At 37.9% G+C, this 16,737-nt stretch overlaps 1 protein-coding gene across 28 annotated transcripts in view; it reads left to right on the forward strand.

Annotated features, from left to right (window-relative positions):
• Nucleotides 1-16,737, forward strand: part of DISP1 (dispatched RND transporter family member 1) — a 191,053-nt gene that overhangs the window by 81,357 nt on the left and 92,959 nt on the right. For 10 of the 28 annotated variants that reach the window (XM_062210395.1, XM_062210418.1, XM_062210428.1 and 7 more), the window contains 4 exons: nt 1,460-1,524; nt 3,392-3,558; nt 8,153-8,202; nt 14,817-15,011. The exons of 14 other annotated variants lie outside the window; for them this stretch is intronic. The gene's annotated coding sequence lies outside the window, so the exon portion shown is untranslated. Of the gene's footprint in view, nt 1-1,459; nt 1,525-3,391; nt 3,559-5,252; nt 5,271-8,152; nt 8,203-14,816; nt 15,012-16,737 lie in introns of those variants that run through there. 4 more of the 28 variants (XM_062210399.1, XM_062210420.1, XM_062210396.1 and 1 more) reach the window with 3 other exon arrangements.

The raw sequence follows: 16,737 nt of genomic DNA on the forward strand, positions 1-16,737 counted from the left end.
GACCTAAATGCCATAAAACCTAAAGCTATAAAACTTTTAGAAGGAAACATAAAGAATCTTTAGGCTATACAAAGATTTCTTAGGGTTTAAAAAAAGCTCTATTCATAAGATTCAAAAATGTTTTCATAAGTTAGTTTTCATGATCATTACAAGTTTTTTTGAAAGATATCATTTAAAAAATGAAAAAACAAGGCATAAAGTAGGTGAAAATATTTATAACACAGTGTCTGACAAAGAGCTTGTATCTTGAGCATTTAAGGGGCTTTTACAATACAGTGAGATGAACAAGTTTAAAAAAATGGGCAAGAACTTGAAAAGACACTTGGAACAGCTTATGGGCACATGAAAGGATGTCAGCATTGTTAGTTACCAGGGAATTTATTTAAAGTCCACATGAGACACTGCTAACAAGTATCAGAATGGCTGAAATTTAAAAAAGATTGAGAATACCAAGCATTGGAAAGAATGCAAAACAAGTGTAAAATCACATAACTGTGGAAAACAGTCTGACAGTTCTGAGTAAACATGCATGTACTTTATGACCCCCAAATTTCATACCTACATATTTAGCCAAGAAAAATGAAATGACTTACACATGGGTGTTCCTATCAGTTTTATTCAGCTTTGAAATGGAAAAAACCTAAATGTCTATCAATAGGGAAATAGATAAACAGGTTATGATATATAGTTATTCTATAGAATACCTCTCAGCAATGAAAATGAGCCTAAGACTGATATATGCAACAGTGTGGTGGAATCTCACAGACGTATGTTGAAAGACTTGACATAAAAGAATACTTACATATAGTTTCATTTATGAAGTAGAATAAAAGACAAAACTAATCTATGAGAATAGAAATTAATTCACTGGTTGTCTGGCTGGGACACAGTGGGAAAATGAGTAGTGATGGAAATATTACCTATTTTCATTGAGGTTGTTGTTACCTGGATATATCTATTCATTTGTAAGAGCTTATTGAACTGTCTGTTTAAAATCTGTGTTGTATGTAAATTACACTTCAATGATATTTAAAAATAAGAACATGAAATTGTTTTAAAAATAATTAAGCTATTATAGATTTTATTAATTATATTAATGGCTAGTTTTGTATTTTTTAAAAAGCATATTCATAAATTTATGAGAAGTGTTATTTCTAAGATGCTTTATTAAACCTTCTAGGGGGCAGTTCAGTGGACTTGTCATTAATAATTTCATTTTACACCTAATAGTCCTGGTTAAATCCAGAAATAATGAGTTAAGCCCCATTCCCTCAGGGAACCATTTCTTAAATCCACAGCTTTCACTTTTATTTAAGTGTTTTATATTTTTAAAATAAACACTAGTTTTATTATAGTTACTTTTCTATATTTATAGAGGCTAAAGTACTTGGTGTTTTAGTTAACTATACATTGTACCTTAAAAACACGTGTATGACCATTTTGGATTTATTTTCAAAAGATATTTCCTATCTGGGCTGAATCATAAGAATGTATCTTCTAACATCTAAGTCTTAAATCTTCACAGTAAGTAGAGCATTTTTACTGTCTTTTTTTCTTCTGCTTTGTGTCTTGATATCCTGCAGATGAACTGTTGACATTTGATATTCTCTAGCCTTGCTCTTTGAAGAAAAGCATAAACCTTCTTATTAAGTCTTCATATTTGTAAAGTTTTGGTCAGTTCTCAGGGATTATAGCTTATAGTATATGGAAGAAATTTAACTGTGGGAACATAAACATGGTTTTGAATGGAAAAAGTCTGCACTGGCAGATGCATTTTAAAAGTTTAAGCCAATATCAAAATGTCTTTTTCAGAGATAAGGAGAATTATCTTTTATAAAAGGCTGAGGTCATACAGCAGGCTATTGGAAGAGGGAACAATTATTGAAGTATCAACTTTAATTTTATGTCGTGTAGTGTGTTCTTTGAAAAGTAAATGTGATTGTGTTGAAAAATTTTTAGATAATTTATAACTCTTTTTTTTTTAAGTTTTAAATTTTTTTAACAGGCAGAGTGGACAGTGAGAGAGAGACAGAGAGAAAGGTCTTCCTTTACCGTTGGTTCACCCTCCAATGGCCTCTGCGGTCGGCACACTGCACTGATCCGAAGGCAGGAGCCAGGTGCTTCTCCTGGTCTCCCATGGGGTGCAGGGCCCAAGCACTAGGGCCATCCTCCACTGCACTCCTGGGCCACAGCAGAGAGCTGGCCTGGAAGAGGGGCAACCAGGACAGAATCTGGCGCCCCAACCGGAACTAGAACCCGGTGTGCCGGCACCGCTAGGCGGAGGATTAGCCTGTTGAGCCACGGCGCTGGCCAATTTATAACTCTTGAAACTCTTCCTTCCAAGTTTTTAGTTTAATAAGAAAAATAATTTTTCAGGCCGGCACCATGGCTCACTTGGCTAATCCTCTGCCTGCGGCACCGGCACCCTGGGGTCTAGTCCCAGTTGGGGCACCGGGGACTAGTCCCGGTTGCTCCTCTTCCAGTCCAGCTCTCTTCTGTGGCCCGGGAGTGCAGTGGAGGATGGCCCAAGTGCTTGGGTCCCTGCACCCACATGGGAGACCGGGAGGATGTACCCGGCTCCTGGCTTCAGATTGGCATAGCGCCGGCCGTAGCAGCCATTAGGGGAGAGAACCAACAGAAGGAAGACTTTTCTCTCTGTCTCTCTTTCACTGTCTATAACTCTCTCTCTCCGTCTCTCTCTTACTGTCTAACTCTGCCTGGCAAATAAATAAATAAATAAATAAGAAAAATAATTTTTCAGGAAGCCAGCACTGTGGCACAGAAGGTTAAATAAAGCCCTGGCCTGCAGTGCCGGCATCCTAGATGGGCGCTGGTTGGAGTCCTGGCTGTTCCACTTCTAATCCAGCTCTCTGTTGATGTTCTTGGGAAGGCAGTAGAGGATAGTCCAAGTGCTTGGGCCCCTGCACACATGTGGGAGACCTGAAGGAAACTCCTGGCTCCTGGCTTCTGGCTTCGGATCAGTTCATTTCTGGCTGTTGTGGCCATTTGGAGAGTGAACCGGTAGATGGAAGATCTCTCCGTCTCTGCCTCTGCCTCTATCTCTCTGTAACTCTGCTTTTCAAATAAATATTTTTTAAAAAAAAATAATTTATCAATTAAAAGATATCTAGTTTAAAACATTTTAATTGTGTTATATTTTATATGATCTACACAATTATTTATTTTTATGTATTTTATTGTGTTGTATCTTATATGACCCACACAGTAGCTTACTGCATTTAGCAGCAAGGGTATTGTTTCCATATTTAATAGATAATGTGTGAGATTGCAGTCAGGGTTTGGTTGTTTAACATTATCTTTGTTCCCTTATATATCCTGTGTATATGACCTCAACTTTTCTAAAAAAAAAAATTATTTATTTATTTCAAAGGCAGAGAGAGTGAGTGAGAGAGAGAGCTCTTCCATCTGCTGATTCGAAGAAAAAAGCGAAATTGATCTTCGTTTGCTGATTTACTCTCCAAATGCCTGCAGTAGCTGGGCTGGGCCAGGCCAAAACCAGGGCCCAAGTACCTGAATCATCGTCTGCTACCTTCCAAGGTGTGCATTAGCAGCAAGCTAGGTTGGAAGTGTAGGCAGGACTTGAATCCGGATACTTGATAGGGGATACGACATCCCAAGCAGCGTATACACTGCTCAGCCAAGCAACCGCTCCTGAGCTCAACGTCTTGACCAGTTTAAATTGCCTAGTTAATGTTCTTCAGCCCAGATATAAAAACACACCTAACTAAACTATTTTAATTTTGTGACATTTAATCTCAATGTTTCTGGAGGAAATAAAGCACCTTTTTAGAAAATAAATTGTCAATACCTTTTAAAGCAGTTTCTATTTGAAATTACACTATAAATGAATCTAAGAATATATGTTCTTATATAAGAACAGTTTATATAAGTATGGTCCTTTACTTTCTCACTTGATTCCTACAACAAGGCCATGAGAAAAAGTTCACAGAAATTATGTTTAATACTGTCTTCTTGTGTTCTGCTGCCTCACCCAAATTTCAGCCTGTTGATTTTAAACAGGAAGGGGGATGGGAATTGAGAAAACAGTCTCTGAATCTATTTGAAATGCTTAAAACTACTTTAAAATGCTCCTGGGAACTGCCTGGGAAAGGAGGTGTCTTCTTACTTGATAAATTGTCATGGATGATTTCAAGTTGGTGAAATCATTGAGAGTGAGTAAATGGCTGAAGATAATTATGAGCATTGAATTCCAAATTGTATGTCCATCAAATAGTCAAAATAAAATCTCATTTAATTGTGTGCTCACTGCAAATGGTGAGGGCCTTGTTTTACATTGTCTAGCTTATAAGAATGAGGTCATTTAACTGGAACAAGAGGAAATGTAATGTTTATTTTTTATTTTTTAAAAAAATTTATTTGAAAGGCAGAGTTGCACAGAGAGAGAAGCAGAGGCAGAGAGAGAGAGGTTTTCCATCCGATGGTTCATTTCTCAGTTGGCTGCAATGGCTGGAGCTATGCAGGAGCTTCTTCTCGGTCTCCCACGTGGGTACAGGGGACCAAGGACTTGGGCCATCTTCTACTGCTTTCCCAGGCCATAGCAGAGAGCTCGATCAGAAGAGGTGTAGCCGGGACTCAAACTGGTGCCCACATGGGATGCCGGCACTACAGGCGACAGCTGTACCTGCTATGCCACAGCGCCGGCCCTGAGGGAATGTAGAACTGTCTGTTGCCTTCATGAAAGTTTTCAAAAAACATTGCTCTTGTTGTTAATACTCTCCAAAGATTTCTGACTTCTAGAATTTAAATAGTTTTACTGTGAAATTTAAGAAAAGTTATAAAATATGCTATGTAGTTAGGTAAGTTCATAAAATTAATTTTAAAAAGTAAAATACAGGTAATTGAGTTCCTGCAATCATATGCATATTACCTTATTAACATTGACCCTTAGAGTAGACATTGTGTGCAGTGTAGTGGTTAGGAATTTGGGCTCAGGATTCAGAGTGCCTAGCTATGAATGTCAATTCTGCCACTTTCTCATTGTGTAACCAAGGGATAGCTTTTGTAAGCCTTAGTTTCCTCATTGATAAAATAAGGATAAGCAGTACTTGCTTCTTAAAGAAGGAAGATTAATCTGGGTCATCTATGGCAGTAGGTGAGGTACATAAACAAAATCCAGTTGGTGAGTGGATTTGTCTTCACAACACACTTAAAAAGTTGATTTTTAGTAATCTATTTTCTTTCTTCCTTTGAAGCCACTATCAAGTAATGAATCAGCTGTCACATGGAAAGTAGGTATCCTATAGAAACTTGTAATCTGGATGATCCTTAGCTGAATAGTCTGAAAAACTCAATTATAGTTGTGGTTATGTTTTAAATTTTTTTTTTTTTTTTTTTTTTTTTTTGGACAGGCAGAGTGGATAGTGAGAGAGAGAGACAGAGAGAAAGGTCTTCCTTTTTGCCGTTGGTTCACCCTCCAGTGGCCGCCGCGGCCGGCGCTCTGCGGCCAGCGTGCTGCGGCCAGCGCATCGCTCTGATCTGAAGCCAGGAGCCAGGTGCTTCTCCTGGTCTCCCATGCAGGTGCAGGGCCCAAGGACTTGGGCCATCCTCCACTGCCTTCCCTGGCCATAGCAGAGAGCTGGAAGAAGGGCAATCGGGACAGAATCCGGTGTCCCAACTGGGACTAGAACCTGGTGTGCCGGTGCCACAGGTGGAGGATTAGCCTATTGAGCCACGGTGCCAGCCATGTTTTAAATTATAACAGCAACAACCAAAATAACTTAGAACATACCTTTAAGAGAGCATAATAACCTGAAAAATTAGAGATAGGAGATTCAGAATGAAAATAATGAAATAAATGATAATTCATTGCACTATGGTCCCAGTTGAGTTAATTGTGATCTCAACTAATGTCGGGTCAACAAAGTGATGAGTGGAAGCTAAAGTTAGGTACATTTTTTTTTTATTAAATCTGGGCAGTTTATCTAAGGAGACAGAGGACTCAGAAAGATAGTTTTGTTGCTACTTTTAAAAAATATTTATCTATTTATTTGAAAGCCAGAGTTGAGAGAGAGAGAGAATCAGTCTTCCATCCACTGGTTCACTCCCTAGTTGGCCATAATGGCCAGGGCTGAGTCAAGCTGAAACCAAGAGCCAGGAGCTTCTTCCAGGTCTCCCATGTAGATAGGAGGGGCCCAATTGTTTGGGCCATCCTCTGCAGCTTTTCCCAGGCCATTAGCAGGAGCTGAATTGGAAGTGAAGCAGCTGGGACACAAACTGGCACCCATATGGGATGCTGGCACCACAGGTGGCATCCTCAGGCTTATTATATTCTAAATGAAGTACTTCATTAGCTGAACATGAAATGAAGAAAGATTTGTGAGAAGTTTTGAGGAGACAGGAAGAGGTATAAAATAGTCATCTGAAAGAAAAAAGAAAGTATTAACATTTACCAGAGATTCAAGGGAGTTTTCTGCCAAGAATGACTATTAAGACTGACAGCAGATTTCTAATAAGTGCCAGAAGACAGTGGAATAAAATCTCCAAACTAAGAGAAATAATTTAAGAGTAAGAGTGAAAAAAGGACTGAGGAGGTGTACTCCTCACAGATTTTTGCTGAAAGAGTTATAAAAGCTTATACTTCAGCTCAAAGGAAATTGAACCAGAGTGTGAGATGCAAGAATATATGAGCAAAGAAATGGATATTTTGACATGTCTAAATAAGTATTAATTGTAAAAAGTAAATATTAAAACTTAGTTATGTTTAAATACATCTAAAATATTACAGAATTTGGAACATAAGTTTTAATGTAACAAATTATTTTTTCTTACTCTTTGTTATGTGTGGGGAAGCAAAAATTGTATCAGTGCCAAAGCTGACTTTGTGATCACTGGTTAGAAATCTACACTATGTAAAATTAGATTTACATGTACACTATGAAAAGTTAGAAGGGATTTGGCATTGCCTTCCAGGTAAACTAAGGATTTCTACTCTGAATCTTTGATTTATTTGGTGCTTAATACATTCCAGTTTCTGAGACGTTTGCTTAGAGGCTAGAGAATAGATCTACTTCTGTGAAACAGAGGACTTTTGTTTGGGCATTCCCTCAGAAAGAGACAGTGGAGTGGATAAACATCAAATTTATGCTTAAATACGTGCAATATTTCTTTATCTACTTTGGTGTTTGGCTGGTAACAGGACTCAGAGCAAATGAAACATAACATATGAACTATATACTCCTACCATTCAGACCCCTTTTATGGAAAATAAAAGTAATCCACATATTTATTCACTAATCAAGAAGGGTGAAGCTGATGGGTGTTGGACAAAAGCTGAAAAATATTCTCATGTCTATTATGTAAAGGCCTAGATATCTTTTAGAATCACTTGAGGAATGGAAGGTATTTAAGTCCCTGCATTGTGAGATTTTTAATCTATTTTATTCTACCCAAAGAAAAAAGTAATCTCCAAAGTTGAAGTCTGGATTATTTGTTAGGTAGAAAATATATTTGTGTGTTTTGTAAACCTCTGCCCTTAAGGGATTCTTCATTGTTGGGTCTGTTACATCATAAATCATAACTAAGCCATTGTTCTGAATGCTACCAAAGATGGTATTTATAGACCATCAGTTTTAGCATTCATGATGTTCAAAAATGGCTGAAAATTCATTTCTAAAACCTTTCCTCTTAATACTTTACATAGGTGTTAGGACAATTTGGCCAGCGCCGTGGCTCAGTAGGCTAATCCTCCGCCTTGCGGCACCAGCGCACCGGGTTCTAGTCCCAGTCGGGACGCCGGATTCTGCCCCGGTTGCCCCTCTTCCAGGCCAGCTCTCTGCTGTGGCCCGGGAGGGCAGTGGAGGATGGTCCAAGTGCTTGGGCCCTGCACCCGCAAGGGAGACCAGGAGAAGCACCTGGCTCCTGGCTTCGGATTAGCGCGGTGCACCGGCCGCGCCGCCCGCGGCGGTCATTGGAGGGTGAACCAATGGCAAAAGGAAGACCTTTCTCTCTGTCTCTCTCTCTCACTGTCCACTCTGCCTGTCAAAAAAAAAAAAAAAAAAGAAAGGACAATTTATATCTGATTTATTCAAACTTTAGTTGTAACTTATAAAGTAATTTCTGGTAATTTTATTTCCTCACAAGAATATTTTATTGTTTTCTGCTTTGTTACTAGAAAGAAATCTACTCATGCTGCAAGTATGTTGTCTGGTAAATACAAATCAGGTAATTTATTTTCAGATTGATTTTACTTTTAGATGAAGATTCTATTATTAGTATATCTAAAATAAAAAGAATTAAGTGGCTACCATAAGCCATTTCAGGAAAGCTTGGAGCATAAAAACAAATTAAAAGAGATGAATTATGGCATATTAAGTGTTCTATTGGGTTAACATTTTATTTTACATTTAGTTAAGTAATTTAAAAAATATTTCCTTCCTTACATATTAATTCTAGATCAGACTAGTCTGAAGTGCATATTAGTAATACTCGGAATGGAAAATATACACCTGTGGTAGAAGAATATGTCATAGTAAATATGTTTATACAGCTGTGTGGTAATGGTAGTTCTTACAGGGTACATTTACAGAATCATGTAATGAACTTCATTTTCAAATAAGCATTAACTTTGGCTTAGGAATAGCTAATTAAAGAATAACCTCATTTTTCAAATGCAAGTGACAAACAATATATAGCATCACTGTAGCTGTTCTCTTAACCAGATGCATAAATTTGGTCATAAGTATATGTTGGCTAATTTCTGAGGAAATTTAGATTTCGTGTAAGACTGTTTCTTATTTATAATTTATGCCTTCATTGCATGTAATGCCTACTCTTTTAGTACCAAACTGAGTTTCCATTAAACTTTATTGCACTAAAATAAGACTCTTCTGTCATGGTTTAATGAAATTATTAAGTTGACTTAATTGGGTCTGTGTGAAAGTTTCCTTTATCATTAATACATTTCATATATTCCATGGGGTTATTAGTTTTGGATAACTTGCATGACTTCATTCAAACTTGTACTAGATATGAATGAATAGTATTTAAAAATTAAACATGAATAAAAGCAAATTTTTTAAATATACTCATAGGACTTTGAGGATTTAAGCAAATATTTGATTCAAAGGAGTGGGTAAAATGTTACTATTAGCTATGTATTGCTCTAGTATTATCTGTAAAAATATTTTGTCTTAAAAATTTAACAAGCAGTGAGTAGTTTAGTCTTTCTGTCTACTTTTTGAGCACCTGTGCGTACTGAACATACTGTGTACTGTTCAACTCTAGAAATACCTGAACAGAAGGCTGTGTCCTGCTCTCACATATTTTAGTTTCCTTCTACCTGGACAGGATACCAAGCATCAAACTGTAGTTACCAAAAATCACTTCCTTTAAAAACCTGCTACATGAGAGGAATATATTTCAAATATCTATTCACTGAGTAAATACTTGGTTAATGGCATCTTCATTGTATCTTTTAGAACAGTCTAATAAGACCAGGGAAGAGAATATAGTGTATTCACTGTATATTCATTTCCACTCATGGTAAAAACTGTTAGATACGCTTTGGATATTGGTATTTTTTTGCTTGTTTAAATGATTTAACTTCTGAAATGGATTTAGAAATGAAGTGTTTGGAAGGAACACTGAGTTGGTATTGTGGCAGAGAACTGTGGAAAGGGTTTGCTAAATTGGCCAAGAGATGAGCTTAGAATAAATGAAGACTCTGTCAAAGCGGTTTATATATTGAACTCAATAGTTTTCATTTGAGAGCCCTGGGTTATCATTTGAGTGTCTGCTTTGAGAATTGATTTGGTTATAGGAAGTAGTGAAAGGGGAAAGAGGTTGTAGGCCTCCAACCGGCATCTTCAGCCCCATCTGGGAACTTGTTGAAAATGAAAATTCCAGGGCCTCAGCCCAGAGCTGTTGAATCAGAACCTTCTGGGTGACGGAGGTGGGTATTGGGAAAGAGTGAGACCCAGCAACCTGTGTTTTTGATGGGCTCTCCGAGGGATTCTGATACCAGCATGCTCACATTTGAGAGCCACTGGTCTGGAGGAGGAAAATCAGGTAACAGAAGTGAGATCAGGGATTCTGTAGAAGAGATTTCCAATCAACCATGAATTGCTTGTTTCTACTATTTGATGATTTCATACAGATTGGGTAAGAACAATTAATCATTGTATGTACAGAGTTTTAAAAGCAATAGAGATGTTCGTAGGTTGCTGGGGGTAACCTCAGGCTTTCAGCTTTGTAGGTGGAAGGACTCACTTGTCTCAGTTTCCTCAGAAGTCAGTGGAGACTTACTTGGAACATATAATCTCAGTTCTTTCTGTGACAGTGGGAAAAAAGCTAGAACAATTCACTTGGTGTATTGATTCTAGAAAATTTATAAATCAGAGGTTGAATAAAGGACAAAATTAAATCAAAAACATTTTTATTGAAATCAATAACAATGATTTTGTTTTCTTTAAACTAAGAATATTTCAATGTAAAATCAGAGAAACTTCTTCCAGAATTAAATTAAATCATTTTGTCCTAGTAGTCACTAAAGGCTGATGAATTTTTATTCTTTGACCTTTTCTGTTTTTTAGGATTCCTGAAAATTATTACTCTTCTCAATGTGATGTTGATATATTACGTTTTGCAAGTTTATTGTATTCTGATGTGGTGTGGGATGTACACTAATCTTCCTTGTAGTATATACCACTCACAACAAAGCCTCTTGGGATGGATTGCTTTTGAGGAAATGTGGGTTGCATGGGTCAAAAACCATCCATTTTGGCCGGCGCCGCGGCTCACTAGGCTAATCCTCCGCCGCACACCAGGTTCTAGTCCCGGTCGGGGCACCGATCCTGTCCCGGTTGCCCCTCTTCCAGGCCAGCTCTCTGCTGTGGCCAGGGAGTGCAGTGGAGGATGGCCCAAGTCCTTGGGTCCTGCACCCCATGGGAGACCAGGAGAAGCACCTGGCTCCTGCCATTGGAACAGCGCGGTGCGCCGGCCGCAGCGCGCTACCGCGGCGGCCATTGGAGGGTGAACCAACGGCAAAAGGAAGACCTTTCTTTCTGTCTCTCTCTCTCTCACTGTCCACTCTGCCTGTCAAAAAAAACAACAAAAAACAAAAAAAAAAACATCCATTTTGAGTTGATAGATTTTAATTCCAGGTAAACTTTTTTTTTTTTAAGAACCTCCACTTTGACTATGACCCTATCGGAATAAGATCAAAGTCAGCGAACTCTAAAGGCTTCCATAGCCCTGGCAACTCATGACTAGAGCCTAGGGAGATTACTGACGCCATGAACAGGAGTGTCAAATTGTTAAATCAGCAACAGGAGTCACTGTGTACTTACACCCCATGTGGGATCTGTCCCTAATGTGTCGTCTAAAGCCAAGTGATGCTATGACTGGTACTGAAACGGTATTTTTATACTTTGCGTTTCTGTGTGGGCGCAGACTGATGAGGTCTTTGCTAATTATATACTGAAGTGATCTTCTGTATATAAAGAGAATTGGAAATGAAAAAAAAAAAAAAACAACCTGGTGTTAAAATGGAAATGGCATAGAAAATTAATTAATTTGAAAAAAAAAAATTATGTAGGATCTCTGTCTTTAATGTGCTGTACATTGCTATTTAATGCTATAATTAGTAATCCAATGGTAGTTTTTTCACTTGATGTTGCTATATGGGCAAAAAGTTGAAATCTTTACCTAATATATACTAAACTGATCTTCTGTATACAAAGAGGGGGGAAGCCATTGTAACCCATAAGCTATACTTTGGAAATTTATATTCATTAAATAAAAGTTTAATTAAAAAAAAAAAAAAAAAAAAGAATTATGTTACCGGCTGGCGCTGCGGCTCACTAGGCTAATCCTCCGTCTGCGGCGCCGGCACTCTGGGTTCTAGTCCCGGTTGGGGCGCTGGTTCTGTCCTGGTTGCTCCTCTTCCAGTCCAGCTCTCTGCTGTGGCCCGGGAAGGCAGTGGAGGATGGCCCAAGTCCTTGGGCCCTGCACCTGCATGGGAGACCAGGAGGAAGAACCTGGCTCCTGGCTTCAGATTGGTGCAGCGCCGGCCGTAGTGGCCACTTGGGGGGTGAACCAACGGAAGGAAGACCTTTCTCTCTCTCTCTCTCTCTCTCTCTCTCTCTCTCTCTCACTGTTTAACTCTGCCTGTCCAAAAAAAAAAAAGTTACCAAGAATGGACTGTATGTGGAGATTAAAGGTAATCAAAAAGAGATGGATCAGCACTGTGTTTAGGTTTTATACCTGTTAGCTCACTGATTTTTCTTCAAATTATACCTGTTTTAGCTATTATGAATTACCCAGCAATATATTACATTCCTGAGGCTGAAATAGTGTGATTGTTTTGAATTAAAGCAATTAAAACCTATATGACACTTTGGTTTACAAAAGTTTTTGTTTATAAAAGTATCTGTTCTCTTTCATTATTCAGGATTCCATTGACATGTTTTCATTGCACTTACCATATAGAAGTTATTTATCAAAAACCTACTCTGTAGTAGGCACTATACTAGGCACTCAGGTACATACAAAGAGATACAGTTGAGTTTTGGTTAGGATGGCTCCATGAAGCTATGAAGGTCTTTTATAAAATATTTATTTCTTTATCTGAAAGAAAGGGAGCGAGAGAAAAGAGAGATCTTCCATCCACTAGTTCATTCCCTGAATGACTTCAGCAGCTGGGGCTGGGCCAGGCTGAAAGAAGGAACCTGGACTCCATCCAGGTCTCCCACATGGGTGCTGGATCCCAAATACTGGGCTGCCTTCCACTGCCTTCCCAGGCACAGGAGTAGGGAGCTGGATCAGAAGTGGAGTGCTGGGACTCAAACCAACGCTCATATGGGATGGCAGCATCACAGGCAGCGGCTTAATCTGTTATGCCACATCACTGACCCCAGGAAGGTCTTGTTTTAACACCATCCTCCACATGGCAAAGTAAGAATATAAAAGAAAAATAAAATGATATAGCCTCAAAATAAAGACCAGCATCTTAGAGATCCAGGAGGAGATAAGAAATAGAAGTAATGGAACTGTGATCCTGCCAAGCTTCTGGTCTGAGGCAGAAAGATACTCAACTACTGGTCAGCCACTTCACTGGCAGTCAGGTATGGAGCTGGGCTCAGTGCTGAAGGAGTGAGAATGCTTCTGCCAACCTGATTTCCATCTCTGTTCATGGAGGCCAGAATACTAGCTTCTAGCTCTACCTGGGGACTGTAGTTATTGGAAGCTGTGAACTATAGGGAGAAAGTTAAATGAAACACCATTTAGTGACCAGGAGCAGTCAGGTTGTCTGCTGGCTCTGTTAAATCTCTGATACTACTTTAAATTATTATTAAAGAATGAGAGCAAAATTAAGAAATTTTCAAATATAAAAGTAAGTGTTTACCTTTTGTATAGCACCACCCCTGCCCTAGCCCAAATATTAAAAAAATGGATTCAACAGGAAGTTACCCCAGAGGGTAGTTTTGGCGAAGTTAGAAGATAATACTGAAATATATTCTGAGAATGTTTGAATGTGGTATGTTAAACCATAGCATTAATTCAACTACAAAAAAAGACAAGCTCTTTGATTTGGGGTATACTTCTTTTTTTGTAAAATGTTATCTTCTCAGGTTATGTTTTCTTTTTTTCTGAGAATAGTTTAGATAATTTGAAAAGGCTCTATCTCCTTGTATTATATTAACTTTTGTTAAAACTTGTTTTTCACTTTGTCCTTAGTTGATCCTTACATCGAATAAAGGCTGCATATGTATTAGTACCAAGTAGGTGTTATCATAGTATCAGACAGAATCTTCTACAAACCAAAGCTGTTGCTAAATCAGTTTGAATTGTCTAGGAGGCAATTATCTTTGCACTAGAGACTGGGAGAATTTAAGATTTATTTAAAGAAAGGGAAAAAAAAGTTGAAACTTGCAGAAGAACCAGTTTGCAGGAGGGCTTTGCAGTTAATCTGTAGGTATGTGTCGTGTTGCAGTTTTCTCCATTAGTGTTTTTTTCTGCGATAAATTGTTTTAGAAACCAAAGTACTACACTGTGTTAGAGTGTAGCGTGGAACATCTATTTTTCTTCCGACTTATCTATTTTTAGTGTTATAATTTGTCCTCTCCTCTTAGTTCCCAAAGTGAGGCACGTTGCTTCATTTGTTTTGTGTGATGTGTATGTCGTACATTTATCACCTTGATAACTACTTATGGCTGTTTTCCATTTCCCATATTCTCTGACCCTTTGCCTTCTGTTACCTCTGTTCCTCATTATTCTCTCCTTCTCTATTCCTGTTTGCTCCGATTCCTTGTAGGCTGAACTGTTTTTCTTAATTACAGGGGATAGACTCATGAATTAATCAAAGTGTTCTTTTTTTAACTTAATTTATTTTTGGAGCTTAGTAGACAGCAGAAAAATAAAATCCAACCATAGTATATTCTTAATCATCAGTAAACTTTTGTTGAACTTACTTAGCTATTTGAGGTTTCAATAAAGAATGTGAGCTAGAAAAATAGCAGAGTGATAGGAACATGCTTTCATGTCTGAGTATTGACATGTGATGGAGTGGGAGCAAGAAGGAAGCATAATTGCTGTATGCAGTTATGGGATCTTGGGGTATGAGATAATTTGTCTGACTCTTGACCTGCAAGATTAGATATTTAAAGCAGGAATGATGAAACAAAACCCAAACCAAAAATTCTGTACTTAAAAAAGTGTTTTTAATTGTACACTAAAGTTTTAAAATATAGAACTTATTTTAGAATATAATAAAATGTGGAACTTAGCAAATTAATAAGACCTATTTTTATTTATTTTTAATATTACTTATTTGAAAGGCAACGAGACAGACCCCGAGATAGAGATTCCCCATCTGCTGATTCACTCTCCAACCAAAACCAAAAACTGAGAATTCAATCTGGATCTCCTATGTGGGTAGCAGCACCTGAGTCCCTGAGCCATCACCAGTTGCTTCCCAGGATGTGCATTAACAGGAAGCTGGAATGAAGAGTGGAGCTAGGACTCAACCTCAGGTACTCCAATGTATGGGACACCACATCCCAATTGTAGGCAAAACCACTGCACTAAACACTTATCCCAATAAGATTTATTTTGATGTGAGAAATATCACTTCAGTTCAGTACTCACTTTAGTTCTCTTCAAGACTTTCCTATGAAATGGTTAGAAGTGAAATATTAAAGATTAAGATTGAATTATTTTATTGACTATTAAACCCTTAAGCAAATAGTGACCTAAGTTTTACTTTCCTGTGGATTTTTTTTATAAATCAAAATATTAGCTAATATGTATCAATATTGAGTAGAGCTATTACTGTTACACTCAAGTTGCTTTGTAAGATTCTAAAATTACTCCAGTCCTATTTCTCTTGCAATCACTCTTTTAAATGCTTAGCAGTAAGATGTTATACTTGATAGGCTTCCTTTGTCTCTCCCTCTGCTTTTACCATTTAGCTTTGTTTTTTTTTTAAGTCACAGGATACTAGCATTAAACATTCAGTAAAGTAGTGGATACAAAATAAAATAGGACTCTCTAATTAGCTTTTATCTTTGAGATAACATTTATAAACTTGAGATTCAAATTCTTTCTTTGTTACACTGCAGATCCAAGTGGGGATAGCTTGTTTTATTGCCAAGTTTGTACTTGAGAGTGAGAATAGTTTATTTTTTCAAATATGTACTAAAAAACAAACAAATGGCAAATATCTGCTGATACAACAGTACTGTAGGTGTTTCTCTTACCAAGCTTACAAGGGCTTTTTCTGATGCTAGTCAGTCTGAAGGCAATCATTAAAATCTCTGGATTGTTTAAAACTCCCTACTCTTTTATTTGAAGTTAGTCTTGAGCAAAAGGGACCAGGATTTAAGTTTTTTTTTAAGATTTATTTATTTATTTATTTATTTGAAAAGCAGAGAGGCAGAGTTACAGAGGCAAAGAGAGAGAGGTCTTCCATCTGCTGATTCACTCCCCAGATGGCTGCAATGGCCGGAGTTGGGTTGATCCAGAGCCAGGAGTTTCTTCTGAGTTTTCCTTATGGGTGTAGGGGCCCAAAGACTTGGGCCATCTGCTACTGCTTTCCCAGGCCATAGCTGAGCTGAGTCAGAAGTGGAGCAGCTGGGACTTGAACCGGTACCCATATGGGATGCCTGTACCGCAGGTGGTGGCTTTACCTGCTACACTACAGCACTGGCCCCCAGGATTTAAGTTTTTAAGAGAAACTTTGTAAAAATGAAAAACTCTTTTAGGGGAGATTTGTGTAAATGTTCAGTTGAATTTTTTGAATATAATATCAAAAATAAAATGAATATTACTATATTCCAATTTAATTGCCTTCCAAAATATATTAAACCAAAGGAATATTTTTTTGTACTTTGAAGTTGAGATCACAAAAAAATTTTTTTCTTATGACCTAATGAAGTCTACATATTATTATTAATTTGGCTTAGAAGATTTCTCTAGAAAGTTCAAGGGCTTTTACCTTCAGAAATAAGACATCATGGATACCAGGACTCTTACCTCCTGTTTCCTTCTTCTCACACACCAAACCCCCCCCCCCACTCTCCTAGAAAGGAAACAGAGTCATTTATCACTGTGAGAAAAGAGATGCTGTAACTACTATTAATTGTGGCTATCAGACCAACCCTCTCTGCCAAAGAATGTGCTGAAAGATCTGCAATATTTAGTCTTTGATGGTGTCAGAAGGCATGAAGAGGGGCTGGCGTTGCAGCACAGCCAGTTAAG

The sequence above is a fragment of the Lepus europaeus genome, chromosome 14 (genome assembly GCF_033115175.1).
Source record: "Lepus europaeus isolate LE1 chromosome 14, mLepTim1.pri, whole genome shotgun sequence".
NCBI lineage: Eukaryota > Metazoa > Chordata > Mammalia > Lagomorpha > Leporidae > Lepus > Lepus europaeus.